This window comes from Phocoena sinus, chromosome 9 (assembly GCF_008692025.1).
Source record: "Phocoena sinus isolate mPhoSin1 chromosome 9, mPhoSin1.pri, whole genome shotgun sequence".
NCBI lineage: Eukaryota > Metazoa > Chordata > Mammalia > Artiodactyla > Phocoenidae > Phocoena > Phocoena sinus.
In genome coordinates, this window is record NC_045771.1 from 3,068,578 (window position 1) to 3,087,476 (window position 18,899).

The 18,899-nt window shown below is 45.8% G+C and overlaps 1 protein-coding gene across 1 annotated transcript in view; it reads right to left on the reverse strand.

Moving 5' to 3' along the window:
* Nucleotides 1-18,899, reverse strand: part of DPP6 (dipeptidyl peptidase like 6) — a 776,249-nt gene that overhangs the window by 58,783 nt on the left and 698,567 nt on the right. The gene's annotated exons all lie outside the window — the stretch shown is intronic.

The following is an 18,899-nucleotide window of genomic DNA, read 5'->3' on the forward strand; positions in this document are numbered from 1 at the left end:
GAGAGCAATCAGCGAAGAAGTTAGCTTTTCCCAGTGCACCAGAGGGGGCAGATGTGGTATCACAGGCACCTGGACCATGCAGACACTGATGACAGACCAGTTTTGGTCCTGGCTCTGCCCTAACGAGCCGTGGGCCTGGGGCAAGGCGCACGCGGTGCCCGAATATTCTCATCTGTCAAACGGGTGGTGGCTTTGCTGGTGGGAAGGGAGAGGGGGAACTGCTGATGTACAGAGCAGCGTCCAGGCTCTAAATCCATGCATTTTTGTCAGCGGCAGCCTCCAGGAGCCTCTAACTTCCCCAAGGTCGAGGACGCTGCCTCATCCCAACGTGGACCATTGGCTCTGGCCAGGTCCAGGGCTCAGAGCTGGAGAATCCCTCTGGCTCCCCCACCCCAGCGCACAGCTCTGACCCCAGGACGTGACATTTCTGTCAAGTGCCCTCCTGTAGGCATGAGCCCCGCGGGCAGGAACCCGCCTGTGTTCTTCGTCCCCCCCTTGTAGCTCCTCCTAACTGAGCCACATGGACAAGTGAGGCGGAGGTCGGAACCCGTCTTAGGGAAGTTCGGGGGAGGTGAGGGTGCAATGACTCTCCTGAGGGGTAAACCAGGCAGGGCTTTGCTTTTCCAGTGAGATGGATTGCATTCTACTTTGCAAAGCCTCCTAAAAAATTATTTCACATGCATTTAATTTGTGATAAAGAACAGACACAATGTGTTCATATGTTTTTGTAAAGAAATGTCCAAATCTCCTGCTAGCAGCTAACTTTACACAGTAAAGTTCCCTGATGCTCTGGAGCTGAGAAGGCAGAGGTCAGCTCCCCAAAGGCAGGGGCCCGAGAGGGGACTTGATGTGGGTCCGAACATGCAGTTTAACGAGCTGGGGTGACAAGAGGCTCCCAGCTCTCTATGATCCTTCTTTCCCTGAAAAGAAAAACTGATAAAACTAATAAAATGCACCCACTCATACTACGTGCACAAAGTCTACACTGATCTTGTGAGAAGTCTCATTTCAAGAGATTTTTTTTTTAAAGAAAGAATGTTTTGCAATTTCCTAAGCAATTGCTACAGGCTGAAATGAAAATACAGATCAGAGATGAGCACAGAAACAGAGACGATGTTCAGAAGCAGTTTTCTTAAACAGAATCAACATCCCTTCAGCAGCCTTTTCTTGTTGTTTTGTTCTTTCAAGAAAAATTTTCTTTCTTTTACAATTTCTGCTCAGCTCTGCCTACATTCTCAGTAACTCTAAATCAGGGGCGCGTGGATTTCAGAGGTTTTATTCTATACCATCAAGGCATTTATGTCAACCAGTGACTGAAGAAAGCTTCAAAGTATCCACAGAGACCGCTCTGAGTCTCAGGACCTGGTTCCTGACTGTGATGTGACAGCGTTTGATCCGGAAGCATCAGGAGCGTTCTCTTTAGTGGGTATCACGGATTAGTCTCATTTTGTCCTGTCGTGTCCTTTTCTTTCTGGGTGGAGAGTCCTGTGGTCCTTTCTATAAGGTGAGAGTGAGGGTGGGGATGGCAGCTTCTGAGCGGGGTTGGGGGGGGGGGGACGATGCCCGCTCACTCGGGAAGACACGGGAGCACGTGGAAGGCGAGAGGCACCAGTGAGTCAGGGGCAGGAACCACGGAGGGAAAGGTCATCCCGTCATCCTCATACAACACCTGGAGCAAACGCCCAGTCCACCCACCCGAAGGACAGCGAAGCTGCTTACAAACGCAGAGCCTCTCGCCCGAGACATGAACTGGGCACTGGGCCTCCCGGGCTCCCGGGCTGGGGGTGACGATGCCCATGGCTCTCACGGTGTGCACCTGCCTTCCAAACATTCACGTACGTGTTGTGCAAACACGCGTGAGCAGCGGCCTCACACGGGCACCCATGAAAACAGAGCGTGATGAAGCCTGAGTGTAAAGTCACATAACTGGCTTCTCAAACTGGCACAGAGCATTTTAGAGTTGATGGGAAACGAGAACCAATCTAGATTAGGGATTTTTCTCGCTCTGTCTCTGTCTCTCTTATTTTTCTCTGGGGAACGACATACTCGAGGTAAAACAAGATTATTTTTTAAGTTTTGGAGCATCTCAGAGTTTCTGCTGGGACTGTGAGGTTTGGGCGTTGGCTTAATGAATGGGCTGAATGAGCACAAAAGTGTTCCACGCGGGCTCTGGACGTCGGCGCGCTTGTGGTCACCTGCCCAGACCTAATGGGGGTGAAGCTGCATTTCACTGGCTCAGGGAGACGCTGCTTAAATGTAAACACTACCTAGAAAACAACCCATTTCATAGACAAGGAAGCTGAGGCTCAGCAAGGCTGGAGGCCAGGGCTGTGGAAGCGTGGGGGCTGGAGCTGTCACTCATGCACGCGGTTCTGGCCGTACCGCTGCGACCACAAGAAGAGCCCAGAGGAAAAGAGCGCATCTCCATTTGCACACCTGGCTGTTCTTTCCCTGTAAGTCACGCACCTGCTGAGGCCACCTCATAGCTGGCTCCCTGTCACCCTAACCACGGCTTCCTCATTTCTTAGCAGCGGAACCCTGTTTAAAATAAAACGTAGCGCCGAACTCCCACGTGTACTGTGTTAGTATAAACTCACTTTCTCCATTTAAAATGTATTGTACTTCGTAACTTCCCGATATAAAGTCAGTCTATAAAAACCAGACTAAATGAATGGGAGAGTAGAGTTACAGCAGAAGTTTTATTCCCGTCTCAACACCCAATACAAACACTGCCCGCAGTCACGCGACTGCAGATGGATCAGGGTTTCTCATGGTGGCCTGGCCATCTCAGGAGACCTGCCCCCGTTCACATGAGGCTTCCTCACTAGATATACGTGACTACATACCGGAAACCTGTGTGATACCTATCTTGAAATGCTGTTTGCTTAATCATTACAGATTCTGTTTGTTAAGTGAGCTACACGAGAGTGAATGTCAGAGCAAATGTTCGTCTACAGGCGGAAATCTAGATCCCTGCGCAGGGCACGGGAGGCTTTGGGTAATGCGGGCCCTCCCTGTCTGCCTCAGCACACCCCACCTTCCATTACATTTCCACGAACCTATGAGTCTGTTTCATGCTTCTGATTCTTAGTGGGACTCTTCCCTTTGTTCAAAATGCTCTGCTGCTTCTCATGGCAAACCTCTTTCTCTTCAAGAAGCCACCCTGTTGGTGAAGCTTCCCCACCAGACAAACTCTTCTAGGCATGTGCTCACAAAATCGTGGTGACATTATTCGCAATTACCTTCCATGGCAATGTTTACCTGTTCCCCTCAGTCTATCTTTTCAAATGAACCTCCCACTACTCTCCTCATTGGTTCAACCTCAACTCCTCCGTCCCCCGCAGTGGACAGACCGCACTCACTGGCCCTGTTCTGCTCTTCCCTCTTCTTGGAATTAGACTCACTTAGTCTCTGGGAGGGGACCTTAGTGAGGGCGTCATGGGCGAGCTGGTGGGAGAGGAAGCAGGACCAGGGCAGGGGATGAGTGGGCCGTCAGATTCAAGAAGCAGCCAGTGTCTATTTCCAAGACGGAAAAGAGAGAAAGAAAAAGGGTTTCCAGGCATAGCAGGAAGAGGTTTTTTTTAAAGAATTGTCGAGAACATTTAATAACTTCTCAGGAAATATTTAGAGGGCTGGCTGGTGTGAATCAGAGCACCTACAGGAAAGGTAGAGCTGTGACAGCTTAGATCTGGAAGGACGCGTGAGGTGCAGACAGGACCAAGAACAGGGACGTGGATGTGGGAAGGTTCCAAGCAGTTTTAAAACTCAGACCGCAAACGGGACGTGCTCTGGGGTCGGGGTAGAGAGTAGTGGGGGATGCTTCTGGAAGGGTGAGTCCTAGACGCCACCTAAGGAGCAGGGACTGTACCTGAAAGGGCTGGGGAGGGCTCCGGGCAGGACAGAGAAAGCCTCACGCCTGCCAGCTACACGCTGGCACCTGACGTCTGCCTCTATGAGGATTAAATCATGAGCCGCTGCGGCCGCTGCCCTTCAGCACCCCCCGAAAGGAGCTCAGGGGGGAGAGCAGGAAGGAGGCCCTCTGGGCTCTGGGAAGAACCGGCAGAACAGGCCTTCAGATAGTTGGATATTCTCAGGAGATTTTATGAGCCCAATTCTTGCATCTCCTCGTATCCAGAAAAGCACTAAAATCCTTCGTGGTGACGTCTGCTCCTCGTGACGAGCAGCCACCCTCTGCCGAAGTGTGTGCTTGACCGCACGTCCCCCTTCACCAAAATCACACCTATACTGACCTCCCCCTGCCTCTTCAGAGCAGCTTCTCAGGGCTATCTGAGAGCCTGTCTCACGGGCTACAGTCCTCATTTTGGCCCCAATAAAACTTACCTCACAACTCTCACATTGTGCTCTTTTTCAGTCGACGTGCCCGTTGGAGTGCAGTGCGTAGAATCACTAACCAACCACAGGAAGCTCAGAGTTCCCGTCCGCCAGCGCTGATGCTCTCTGTGAAACGTCAGCCTGGCCCAAGACCGTGTGAGTGACGGGGTTGCTGTCACTGCTGCTGAGCCCGTGTTGCTCTTGGACCAGCTCCCAGTGTGCCCAGAACCCGGTCCCTTTCCTGCCAGTATCTCCCATCGCTTTTCCTACCATATAGCTTGTGGCAAATACATTGAGTGTTTAAGTAACTTACATATAAATGTGAATGATAATTAGATATTTACGGATGTGAGTGTCTGAATTACTGGTGAGAAGACTGATGACGCCAATGAGAACACGACTCAGAAGATGAGGATGCGGATTTGATGCTCAGGGCCGTGTAACGGTTGAAAGTAGGGCTGGACAACTACAAAACAATTCTGAGGCGCACAGGCTGCTCAGAGTTGTCTTAGAAAGTGAAGTGTCAATATGCCATGATTTAAAATTTATGACCTTTTAAAACTGAGGTATATGTAACCGTTTCTCTGGAAGATGGGTTGGATAGAGGCATACAGACACCCATCTGGATCAAAGAGCCCAGGGGAGACATTTTAGATTTTCTCCCTAAACTATAACTGTGATATTCTAGTATAATAACATTCATAAAGCACATATATTGATTATTGCAACATGGACATATTTTATGTGGTCAGCGTTCAACATATCCCACCAGAATGCATGAGAGAAGACAAGGGGTCTTGGGTGGAGGGGGTCATGTAGGCAATGTCTTCAGAAAACGTTAAACATTTTTACAGAATAAAACTTTGTCATTTGCTAACAGCTGTGTGCTTGAGGAAGGGGGCAGCGTTTGCTGTCTCGATGCTGGTGACTATTATACCTCAGTTCCTTGACTTTGCCAGCACACAGTTTATTTAAAACAATTTTTGTATAATGTAAAAAAAGATTTTACAGAAGTTTCAAACTTACAGCAGAGTTGCAAGTATAATACGAAGAACTTGTTTACCCTGAAGCATCTGAGGATGAGTTGCCGCCCTGATGCCCTGGGGGTTGTGCATTTCCTACAAACAAGGCCTCTCCTACAAACCCACAACAGCACCATCAAAGTCCGGAAATCAACACTGATGCACGACTACGGCCTAATCCTCAGACCCCTTTTCCGTCTGGCCAGTTGTCCCAGTAACGTCTTTGATAGCAAAGGTGGCAGTTCTGAAGCACAGCGCTGCATTCGGGAGATGGGGGACCACACCTCCCACCCTGTCCCAGGCCAGCGCTGCATTCGGGAGACGGGGGACCACACCTCCCACCCTGTCCCAGGCCAGCGCTGCACAGGGACTCAAGTCTATTCTTTGCTTCCCACACTGGCGACTTTCCTCTCCAACACCCAGAAACTCGCTATTCTTACTGACCTGATCCACCCCCCAAATGTAAACCATCTTCCATCACTCTGCCGCCACCTCCTCCCCCTGCGGGGGTCCCACTCCCCACAGCGGGCTGCCCTCTTGGGTCCACGCCCTCCTTACACTTCTCAGGCTCCGACTTCCCACGAGCAGGGGTTCCCTGCACGGACGCCTCCTCACTCTGCCCAGGTCCTGACACCCCACCCAGGGCTCCCTTGTCACCTGGCTGAGGTGGAGTCACCCATGACTCCTCTGTGCAGAAGCCTGCTTTGTCCTACCCCAGCCAAAGGCTTCAGGACTGAACTGGTCACCAAGGGAAGGGAAGGGGGAGGGGAAGGAAGGGAGGCGGCGGGGGGGGGGGGGGGGGGGGGGGCGCGGAAAACGAAGGAGAGGAGAGGGAAGGAAGGGAAGAGGATGGGAGGGAGAAGAAGGAGGGGAGGGAAAGGGAGGGGAGGGAGGGGGAGGGGGAAGGAGAGGAGGGGAAGGGGAAGGAGAGGAGGGGAAGGGCAGGGGAAGGGGAGGGGTGGGGAGGGGAGGGGGAAGGGGAGGAGAGGGGAGGGAGAAAGGGAGGGGTGGGGAGGGGGAAGGGGAGGGGTGGGGAGGGGAAGGGGAGGGGAGGGGGAAGGGGAGGGGAGGGGGAAGGGGAGGGGAGGGGGAAGGGGAGGGAGGGGGAAGAGGAGGGGAGGGGGAAGGGGGAAGGGGAAGGGTGGAGAGGGCAGGGGAAGGGGAAGGGTGGGGAGGGGAGGGGGAAGGGGAGGGGTGGGGAGGGGAGGGGGAGGGGGAAGGGGAGTGGTGGGGAGGGAGGGGAAGGGGAGGGGTGGGGAGGGAGGGGAAGGGGAGGGGTGGGGAGGGGAGGGGAAGGGGAGGGGTGGGGAGGGGAGGGGGAAGGGCAGGGGTGGGAAGGGGAGGAGGAAGGGGAAGAGAGGAGAGGCGAGGGGCAAGGGGAGGGGAGGGGGAAGGGGAGGGGTGTGGAAGGGAGGGGGAAGGGGAGGAGAGGGGAGGGGAGGGGGAAGGGGAGGAGAGGGGAGGGGAGGGGGAAGGGGAGGAGAGGGGAGGGGAGGGGGAAGGGGAGGAGAGGGGAGGGGAGGGGGAAGGGGAGGAGAGGGGCAAGGGAAGGGGCGGGAAGGAAGGAGGAGAAACAGAATAGGATGAGAAAAGATAAGGAAGAGCTAGTTTAGCATTTCAACACCCAGTGGATATCTTAATGTGTATACATGTGTATCTGGAAGAGGGTAGATTTCACTGTGGCTTTTACATTCTCTCTCTCCATAATACTGATTGAAAATAGTATATATTACCATTCTAAGTGGAAACAAGTAATAAAAACTTAAAACCCTCGTCAACATAGCTTAACATATATACTAAAAGGTTACGTCTAATGATAGATGTTATTCTGTGTGCATGGATTCTTATATTCATGTCCATTTTGTCTCACTACATATGGACTGACAGCTACAAAGTATAAAATAGATGACTTTAAAAAATGTGTTTAGGGTGCTGTATTATTACTCAACAACTGTCTAACACCATCTAATACCTTCTTCTAGGAAAAAAAATTAATGGGAGCAAAAGCAGATATAACATTTAACCAGAGATCTCTGCCCATTTTTCTTTGAATGTGACAATTTCAAGTACACGATTCTACTTTATCTCCATTAAGGGAAAAAAGCTGCTGACTTACTTGGCCTCATGTTTCCTGAAGACAGCACTTTGTAAGCAGTTTTTCTCCTTTTTCTAATTCATTTTTCAAATTTTGGCTTTTTCGTTGTTGTTGGATAACATTGAAGAAGACAGCTACTGCCCCCCGTTTGATTTATAAGCCCAATCACATTGCTCTTATCTTATTTTTCACACCGGGGGAGCCCCAAGAAGCATCTGGGAATTGGGAGAGAATGAACACCTCCCCTTGTGAATTTCTCTTAGCCCATAGTAACCACCCAGTGCCACTTCCACGATGAAACAATTGGGAAGATAATAAGGAAACTGGTCCAGGGAGTCAGAATTTCAAAGAAAATTTGTCAACCATCCTAATAGTTTCAGGGCATATGTTTTAAATGTATAGTATTGACCAGAAAAATATGTCTAATTTCTAGAAGGGAAGAAGACTGGTATAGGAGACAGACTTTTTCTTTTTTTTTTTTTTGCGGTACGCGGGCCTCTCACTGTTGTCGCCTCTCCCGTTGCGGAGCACAGGCTCCAGACGCACAGGCTCCAGACGCGCAGGCTCAGCGGCCATGGCTCACGGGCCCAGCCGCTCTGCAGCATGTGGAATCTTCCCGGACCAGGGCACGAACCCGCATCACCTGCATCGGCAGGCGGACTCTCAACCACTGTGCCACCAGGGAAGCCCGAGACAGACTTTTTCTAAAGCTAAACCAACACTTACTTAATCCTCTTCCCAACAATTACTAGAGATAAGCCATAATGGAAAAGAATATATTAAAAAAAAAGAATGTACACATATATATATATATATATATATATATATATACATATAGCTGAGTCACTTTGCTGTACAGCAGAAATTAATACAACATTGTAAATCAACTATACTCCAATAAAAAAGTAAATAAAAAACCCACAATTACTAGAGACCTTTCCCATCCATAAGAATCTTTGTTTCTCTTGGTAGGCATCAAATACTTATTAAACTCCTGCAATGCATGGAGTGCAGAGGGCATAGGATTGGGATCACCCACAATTCACATGATTCTGTGTAGCTCCCATTCTTTTAACTATTATGAGCTGACATACGTTGAATGTGACATTATGAGTTCTGTGTGCTTATATATGAACGCTCCTCACTGCAGTGCCGTGTTGGCTGGTTCATTATTAGCATGTGAATCTCCTGGTGGGAGCACGAGTGGCTCAGACCACTGTCTTCTTTCACTGTCTCATGCGTTTTGAAGCTGGACAACTCGGGTTCATAACAACAGCAGAGCTCGTGAGAGTCGTGTGACTTTCATCTTTCTTTTCCACCTTTTCCTTAGTGAGTCTTCAGGTTTGCTTCTTTTGTTCTTTCTCTGCGTCCAATGTACCGAGCACAGAGAACTCTGAACGACCAGCCGCTGTATTAACCAGAAGGATGGCACTGGCAGAGACACGGGCTTGGTCAGATGGCTTGGGGTCTGGTGCCAACTCTGCTCTAAGTAGCTGGTGGTCTGGCTGTGTCACTGAGCTCTGTGCCCAGTTTCCTCAATAGTGAATCAGGGCAAGTGAAGTTACCATCACCACCATCCTTTTTGTGATAACATTCTTTCTTCCTCACAAGGACCCATGTGGAAGTCACTGTCAGGAAGCATAGACAATACCAACCATCTTCCTGGAGCATCAAAGAAAGATTAATTTACAGCTAGCAGATAAGTGGTAAATATCCTCACGTCGTAGAAGGTAATTCATGTATGGTGTAACGGGAAGACTTTATTAATATGACCACTGCTCTACTCCACCGTGCTGGATAGCTGGGAACTAACTACAAGCAGAGTCAAAATACTCTTAGAGATGAGAATAAAACGTACTGGGGGGCTGCTGGAGAAGATGGCAGAAGAGTAAGACGCGGAAATCACATTCCTCCCCACAAATACATCAGAAGTACATCTACATGTGGAACAACTCCTACAGAACACCTACTGAATGCTGGCAGAAGACCTCGTACCTCCCAAAAGGCAAGAAACTCCCCACATACCTGGATAGGGCAAAGGAAAAAAGAATAAACAGAGACAAAAGAATAGGGACGGGCCCTGCACCAGTGGGAGGGAGCCGTGAAGGAGGAAAGGTGTCCACACACTAGAAACCTGGAAAAGTCTGGACCTGACGAAGAGGCAAGAGACTTTTTCTTCCCTCTTTGTTTCCTGGTGCGCGAGGAGAGGGGATTCAGAGCACCGCTTAAAGGAGCTCCAGAGACGGACGCGAGTCGCGGCTAACAGCGCGGACCCCAGAGACCGGCATGAGACGCTAAGGCTGCTGCTGCCGCCACCAGGAAGCCTATATGCAAGCACAGGTCACTATCCACACCCCCCTTCCGGAGCCTGTGCAGCCCGCCACTGCCAGGGTCCCGGGATCCAGGGACAACTCCCCCGGGAGAACGCACGGCGCGCCTCAGGCTCGTGCAACGTCACGCCGGCCTCTGCCGCCGCAGGCCCGCCCCGCACGCTGTTCCCCTCCCTCCCCGTGGCCTGAGTGAGCCAGAGCCCCCGAATCAGCGGCTCCTTTAACCCCGGCCGTCCTGTCTGAGCGAAGAACAAACGCCCTCTGGCCACCTACACGCAGAGGCGGGGCCAAATCCAAAGCTGAGCCCCGGGAGCTCTGCGAACAAAGAAGAGAAAGGGAAATCTCTCCCAGCAGCCTCAGGAGCAGCAGATTAAAGCTCCACATGTGTATGTTTCTGTGTGAGATTTTGTCTGTATAGCTTTGCTTTCACCATTTGTCCTAGGGTTCTGACCGTCTGATTTTTTTTTCTTTCTTTCCTTTACTTAAAAAAATTTTTTTTCTTAATAATTTTTTATTTTAATAAGTTTATTTTACCTTTATTTTATTTTATCCTCTTTGCTTCTATTTTTTCTCCCTTTTATTCTGAGGCCTGTGGAGGACAGGCTCTTACTGCTCCAGCCAGGCGTCAGGGCTGTGCCTCAGAGGTGGGAGAGCCAACTTCAGGACACTGGTCCACAAGAGACCTCCCAGCTCCACGTAATATCAAACGGCAAAACTCTCGCAGAGATATCCATTTCAACGCCAAGACCCAGCTCCACTCAATGACTAGCAATCTACAGTGCTGGACACCCTATGCCAAACAACTAGCAAGACAGGAACACAATCCCACCCAGTAGCACAGAGGCTGCCTAAAATCATACGGCCACAGACACCCCAAAACACACCAACAGACATGGACCTGCCCACCAGAAAGACAAGATCCAGCCTCATCCACCAGAACACAGGCACTAATCCCCTCCACCAGGAAACCTACACAACCCAATGAGGCAACCTTAGCCACTGGGGACAGACACCAAAAGCAACGGGAACTACGAACCTGCAGCCTGCGAAAAGGAGACCCCAAACACACTAAGATAACCAAAATGAGAAGACAGAAAAACACACAGCAGATGAAGGAGCAAGATAAAAACCCACCAGACCAAACAAATGAAGAGGAAATAGGCAGTCTACCTGAAAAAGAATTCAGAATAATGATAGTAAAGATGATCCAAAATCTTGGAAATAGAATAGACAAAATGCAAGAGACATTTAAGAAGGACTTAGAAGAACTAAAGAGAAAACAAGCAACGATGAACAACACAATAAATGAAATTAAAAACACTCTAGATGGGATCAATAGCAGAATAACTGAGGCAGAAGAATGGATAAGTGACCTGGAAGATAAAATAGTGGAAATAACTACTGCAGAGCAGAATAAAGAAAAAAGAATGAAAAGAACTGAGGACAGTCTCAGAGACCTCTGAGACAACATTAAACGCACCAACATTTGAATTACAGGGGTCCTAGAATAAGAAGAGAAAAAGAAAGGGACTGAGAAAATATTTGAAGAGATTATAGTTGAAAACTTCCCTAATATGGGAAAGGAAATAGTTAATCAAGTCTAGGAAGCACAGAGAGTTCCATACAGGATAAATCCAAGGAGAAACACGCAAAGATACATATTAATCAAACTATCAAAAATTAAATACAAAGAAAAAATATTAAAAGCAGCAAGGGAAAAACAACAAATAACACACAAAGGAATCCCCATAAGGTTAACAGCTGATCTTTCAGCAGAAACTCTGCAAGCCAGAAGGGACTGGCAGGACATATTTAAAGTGATGAAGGAGAAAAACCTGCAACCAAAATTACTCTACCCAGCAAGGATCTCATTCAGATTTGATGGAGAAATTAAAACCTTTACAGACAAGCAAAAGCTGAGAGAGTTCAGCACCACCAAACCAGCTTGACAACAAATGCTAAAGGAACTACTCTAGGCAAGACACAGAAGAGAAGGAAAAGACCTACAATAATAAACCCAAAACAATTAAGAAAATGGGAACAGGAACATACATATCAATAATTACCTTAAATATAAATGGACTAAATTCTCGCAACAAAAGACACAGACTGGCTGAAGGGATATAAAAACAAGACCCATATATATGCTGTCTCTAAGAGACCCACTTCAGACCTAGGGACACATACAGACTGAAAGTGAGGGGATGGAAAAATATTCCATGCAAATGGAAATCAGAAGAAAGCTGGAGTAGCAATTCTCATATCAGAAAAAACAGACTTTAAAATAAAGACTATTACAAGAGACAAAGAAGGACACTACATAATGATCAAGGGATCAATCCAAGAAGAAGATATAACAATTGTAAATATTTATGCACCCAACATAGGAGCACCTCAATACATAAGGCAAATGCTAACAGCCATAAAAGGGGAAATCGACAGTAACACATTCATAGTAGGGGACTTTAACACCCCACTTTCACCAATGGACAGATCATCCAAAATGAAAATAAATAAGGAAACACAAGCTTTAAATGATATTTAAACAAGATGGACTTAACTGATATTTATACGACATTCCATCCAAAAACAACAGAATACACACTTTTCTCAAGTGGTCATAGAACATTCTCCAGGATAGATCATATCTTGGGTCACAAACCTAGCCTTGGTAAATTTAAGAAAATTGAAATCATATCAAGTATCTTTTCTGACCACAACGCTATGAGACTAGATAGCGATTACAGGAAAAGATCTGTAAAAAATACAAACACATGGAGGCTAAACAATACACTACTTAATAACGAAGTGATCACTGAAGAAATCAAAGAGGAAATCAAAAAATACCTAGAAGCAAATGACAATGGAGACACGATGACCCAAAACCTATGGGATGCAGCAAAAGCACTTCTAAGAGGGAAGTTTATAGCAATACAATCCTACCTTAAGAAACAGGAAACATCTCAAATAAACCACCTAACCTTGCACCTAAAGCAATTAGAGAAAGAAGAACAAAAAAACCCCAAAGTTAGCAGAAGGAAAGAAATCACAAAAATCAGATCAGAAATAAATGAAAAAGAAATGAAGGAAACAATAGCAAAGATCAATAAAACTAAAAGCTGGTTCTTTGAGAAGATAAACAAAATAGATAAACCATTAGCCAGACTCCTCAAGAAAAAAAGGGAGAAGACTCAAATCAATAGAATTAGAAATAAAAAAGGAGAAGTAACAACTGACACTACAGAAATACAAAAGTTCATGAGAGAGTAATACAAGCAACTCTATGCCAATAAAATGGACAACCTGGAAGAAATGGACAAATTATTAGAAATGCACAATCTGCCAAGACTGAACCAGGAAGAAATAGAAACTATAAACAGACCAATCACAAGCACTGAAATTCAAACTGTAATTAAAAATCTTCAAACAAACAAAAGCCCAGGACCAGATGGCTTCACAGGCGAATTCTATCAAACATTTAGAGAAGAGCTAACACCTATCCTTCCCGAACTCTTCCAAAATATAGCAGAGGGAAGAACACTCCCAAACTCATTCTACGAGGCCACCATCACCCTGATACCAAAACCCGACAGAGATGTCACAAAGAAAGAAAACTACAGGCCAATATCACTGATGAACATAGATGCAAAAATCCTCAAGAAAATACTGGCAAACAGAATCCAACAGCACATTAAAAGGATCATACAGTATGATCAAGAGGGGTTTATCCCAGGAATGCAAGGATTCTTCAATATACGCAAATCAATCAACGTGATACACCATATTAACAAATCGAAGGAGAAAAACCATATGATCATCTCAATAGATGCAGAAAAAGCTTTCAACAAAATTCAACACCCATTTATGATAAAAACCCTCGAGAAAGTAGGCATAGAGGGAACTTTCCTCAACATAATAAAGGCCATATATGACAAACCCACACCCAACATCGTCCTCAATGGTGAAAAACTGAAACCATTTCCACTAAGATCAGGAACAAGACAAGGTTGTCCACTCTCATCACTCTTATTCAACATAGTTTTGGATGTTTTAGCCACAGAAATCAGAGAAGAAAGGGAAATACAAGGAATACAAATTGGAAAAGAAGAAGTAAAGCTGTCACTGTTTGCAGATGACATGATACTATACATAGAGAATCTCAAAGATGTTGCCAGAAACTACTAGAGCTAATCAATGAGTTTGGTAAAGTAGCAGGATACAGAATTAATGGACAGAAATCTCTGGCATTCTTATACACTAATGATGAAAAATCTGAAAGTGAAATTAAGAAAACACTCCATTTACCATTGCAACAAAAAGAATAAAATATTTAGGAATAAACCTACCTAAGGAGACAAAAGACCTGTATGCAGAAAATTATAAGACACTGATGAAAGAAATTAAAGATGATACAAATAGACGGAGAGAGATACCATGTTCTTGGATTGGAAGAATCAACATTGTGAAAATGACTCTACTACCCAAAGCAATCTACAGATTCAATGTGATCCCTATCAAACTACCATTAGCATTTTTCACAGAACTAGAACAAAAGGTTTCACAATTTGTATGGAAACCCAAAGACCCCAAATAGCCAAAGCAATCTTGAGAACAAAAAACGGAGCTGGAGGAATCAGGCTCCCTGACTTCAGACTATACTATAAAGCTACAGTAATCAAGACAGTATGGTACTGGCACAAAAACAGAAAGATAGATCAATGGAACAGGACAGAAAGCCCAGAGATAAACCCATGCACATATGGCCACCTTAACTTTGATAAAGGAGGCAAGAATATACAGTGGAGAAAAGACAGCCTCTTCAATAAGTGGTGCTGGGAAAATTGGACAGGTACATGTAAAAGTATGAAATTAGATCACTCCCTAACACCATACACTAAAATAAACTCAAAATGGATTAAAGACCTAAATGTAAGGCCAGACACTATCAAACTCTTAGAGGAAAACATAGGCAGAACACTCTATGACATAAATCACAGTAAGATCCTTTTTGACCCACCTCCTAGAGAAATGGAAATAAAAATAAACAAATGGGACCTACTGTAACTTAAAAGCTTTTGCACGCGAAGGAAGCCATAAACAAGACCAAAAGACAACCCTCAGAATGCAAGAAAATATTTGCAAATGAAGCAACTAACAAAGGATTAATCTCCAAAATTTACAAGCAGCTCATGCAGCTCAATAACAAAACAAACAACCCAATCCAAAAATGGGCAGAAGACCTATATAGACATTTCTCCAAAGAAGAAATACAGATTGCCAACAAACACGTGAAAGAATGCTCAACATCATTAATCGTTAGAGAAATGCAAATCAAAACTACAATGAGATATCATCTCACACCAGTCAGAATAGCCATCATCAAAAAATCTACAAACGATAAACGCTGGAGAGGGTGTGGAGAAAAGGGAACACTCGTGCACTGTTGGTGGGAATGTAAATTGATACAGTCACTATGGAGAACAGTATGGAGGTTCCTTAAAAAACTACAAATAGAACTACCATACGACCCAGCAATCCCACTACTGGGCATATACCCTCAGAACACCATAGTTCAAAAAGAGTCATGTACCAAAATGTTCATTGCAGCTCTATTTACAATAGCCAGGACATGGAAGCAACCTAAGTGTCCATCAACAGATGAATGGATAAAGAAGATGTGGCACATATATACAGTGGAATATTACTCAGCCATAAAAAGGAATGAAACTGAGTTATCTGTAGTGAGGTGGATGGACCTAGAGACTGTCATACAGTGTGAAGTAAGTCAGAAAGAGAAAAACAAATACCGTATGCTAACACATATATATGGAATCTAAAAAAAAACAAAAGAAAGAAAATCCTCAGAAGAACCTAGGGGCAAGATGGGAATAAAGATGCAGACCTACTAGAGAATGGACTTGAGGATACAGGGAGTGGGAAGGGTAAGCTGGGACAAAGTGCGAGAGTGGCATGGACATATATACACTACCAAACGTAAAACATAGCTAGTGGGAAGCAGCCGCATAGCACAGGGAGATCAGCTAGGTGGTTTGTGACCGCCTAGAGGGGTGGGATAGGGAGGGTGGAAGGGAAGGAGACGCAGAAGGGAAGAGATATGGGAACATGTGTATACGTATAACTGATTCACTTTGTTATAAAGCAGAAACTAACACACCATTGTAAAGCAATTATACTCCAATAAAGATGTTATAAAAGAAGAAAAAAAAAGCAAAGTTCCATAATCACACACACACACACACACAAAAAGTATGTGGATTCATGAGTGTCCAGGGATGGATCCTTGAGACTGAAACATTTCCACCTCTGTCACAGCTCCCTCTGCCTACTTAAGCTTTGGTTATTTCAAGATAACCAAGTGGGCAGTTTATAAGCAGGACCACGAAACAAGAAATTACCTTTGACAATCCAGCGCATCGCTACCAGGACACCACAAACTGGTCACCAGTGCGCCAGATGTGGCCTGCAAATGTTTTATTTAGCCAAAAGAAAACTGTTTCAAATTTTAGTTGGTTTCCAACATTTAGAAATCAGATATTTATATAAAAATATGGATTCTGAACTTGGGTTGAAATACCGGAAGGTAACAGTTTCTGAAAGGGGACAACTGACTAGGGCCGAGCAGCGTCTGTTCTCGTCTGTGTCCCCCCCTCTGCTCCCCATTATAATACACGAAGTGGTGTCCACTCATTCACATCCCTTCCTTCCCCACTAAGCCTTGCGTTTGTCCACGTTCTCTTAAACAGCGAGGTTTGGGAGAAGAAGACATGCCTGGCTACAGAAGCATCTGATTTTCCCTTATTCCTTTTCTTCTCCATTAGCATCAATAAGTTTGGGATCACTTCTTTTTATGTCTCCTTGTCTAAAATGGAAACTTTTGTTAAGAGCTAGCTAGACATTTCCAATCTAATTCTTGTAATTCATTTGTGCTAGGCAATAAGATGATGTTCCCTGGTTTTAACAAAAAGTCACCTACTATTCAAGCATGGGTAGAGGACATGGATGGATGTTTTACTGTTGACCAAAATATGCCAGCAGTGTTTGTTTAAGAAGAAGATTCCTTTAGTCCAGAAGAAATGCTCCCTTACATGCATCTAAAAAACTAAACTTTCACCAGTAACCGCTAAGTGGAAAAACAAAACTGGTATTTTCCAAGTGTCCTTTTTGAAAAGTGATGCAGATTATGAAATCAGGCTCTGCCACAACGAAAGAGCAGTCAAGTCCTACCTAAGGCATTGTGAGCTGCGGCAAAGGCAGCAGAGTACAGCTTACTGTAGACGGCCAGGGCACGAAGCGCCAGGGCTCACTGGCTACCGGAGGGTCTGTGAAAGAGACGCCACACCCCCTTACCTGGCCACCATCATGCTTCCAAAAAAGGCAACCCAGTACATCTAGCCAAATACTACATTCTGACTTCACTGACCCCACAGATTTGGTGGTGACTTAGAATGTATGTTAGGATCTCTCAGTGTGTTCAGTTTTTCATTATTCAAATAAGCACCACTGTATGTGGCCAGAGACCCCAGGTGTCTGGAGAAGGTGTCAAATCTGCCTGGATCCTGGGATGGTCCCTAAAATTGCTCTATTGGGTCGGCATCGGAAAAGAACAACCAGAGATTCCTACTAGGGCAAGGATCCTAGGTCACCTAGTCCCCAAAAGCCACAGGGACCCTCCTGATACATCTCTTACCGGTTAGCTAGTTTCCACCTGGAGAACTCCTGGGACGGAAGCTTCAAAGGCCACCGTGTGTACATACGTCACACCTACAGTTACAACCACGTCGTGACGCTCCTAACTCTCTGGCGTTTTCTTTATATGAAGTTGAAACATTGTTTCCTGAACTTTACCCACAGGCCCCAGGGCTTCCCTCTGAGGCAAAAGAGAAGAAACATGTCAAGTCTGCCAGAAGATCTATATTCAGTTAGAAAACTCATTTAGGCCAATCTCCTAAACATATGATTTAAAATGGCATATTACATTATTTTTTTTGACTTTGACCATCTTTCTTCGTTTACAACATTTGTCTAAAAAAATTAAATCAGTGTTCATAGTGTTCTGCATCTTGTAAGCATACAAAAGTATGCGTGTGTGATGGCAGGAGATAATGTTTTAAAGAATATTTTGGTTTTCTAGATCACGTGAGGTAGCATTTATGGCACCCTACAAGGGCATGTGAATTAGCTTCTTTTCTAGGAAGTTCTAAGGTATAACTGTGACTTTAAGCTCAGTCTATATTGGCCCCAAAGTGTAGCATTTTGAGGTCGATTTTATTCATTCCTTCAAAAACGATTAATATTTATTTGTTGAGGACCCGCTGTGTGCAGGCAATGTTCTAGAAACTGGGATCAAAGTGGTGGGGAATAGAAAGTTCCACACAGAGCTGACATCCCTGGGTGAGACAGGCACTGGAAACACATGAATATCAGCAGGTGTGAGATGCACTGTGAGGAAAACTGACCAGCACCTGGGGGCGGGGGAGGGGGCACTGGGCCCATCAGTGGGCAGCTGTGCAGGAAGTGTGGGAGGAACGCTTTCACAGCTCCGCTCCCTCGGGCCTTGGGCTGGGTCTCCAGGCCTCCAGAACACACCGGGCGCATGTCAGAGCCCTGGCACATTGCTGGCGCTCGGTGAACGTTCATGTATCAATATTCAGTCCGTTATGAGGCTGCTGTGTAGATGCCAATCAAACAGGCCCTGCCTTGGTGAGCTTGGCGCCTAGAAGTGAGGGGTAGAAGTTACAAAAGATAAGAGAGGCAAAAAATGCTCTCAGAGCCCCGAGGAGGGAGAGGGTGTGATTAGAGGAAGTTCACGGGTTGGACCTTGGAGGTTGTGTAAGATATTTAACAGGCCTCGAAGGTTTAGGTAGAGAGCTTTATAGGTATTGACATGACAGAAAAACCTAAGCCATTTATTCCAACAGTGGCCCTAAAAGAAGGGCAGCAGTGGTTCTGAAGGTTTGGTTAATTTCATGGATGTTGAAGGTAATTAATGAAAGGCTGTAACTTTTACCTGCATTCCCTAACTTATATTATGCACATTCTGTATTCATCAGAATAGTCTTACTGCCTTCTTTGATTCAACTGAAAAGCACACGCTATGCT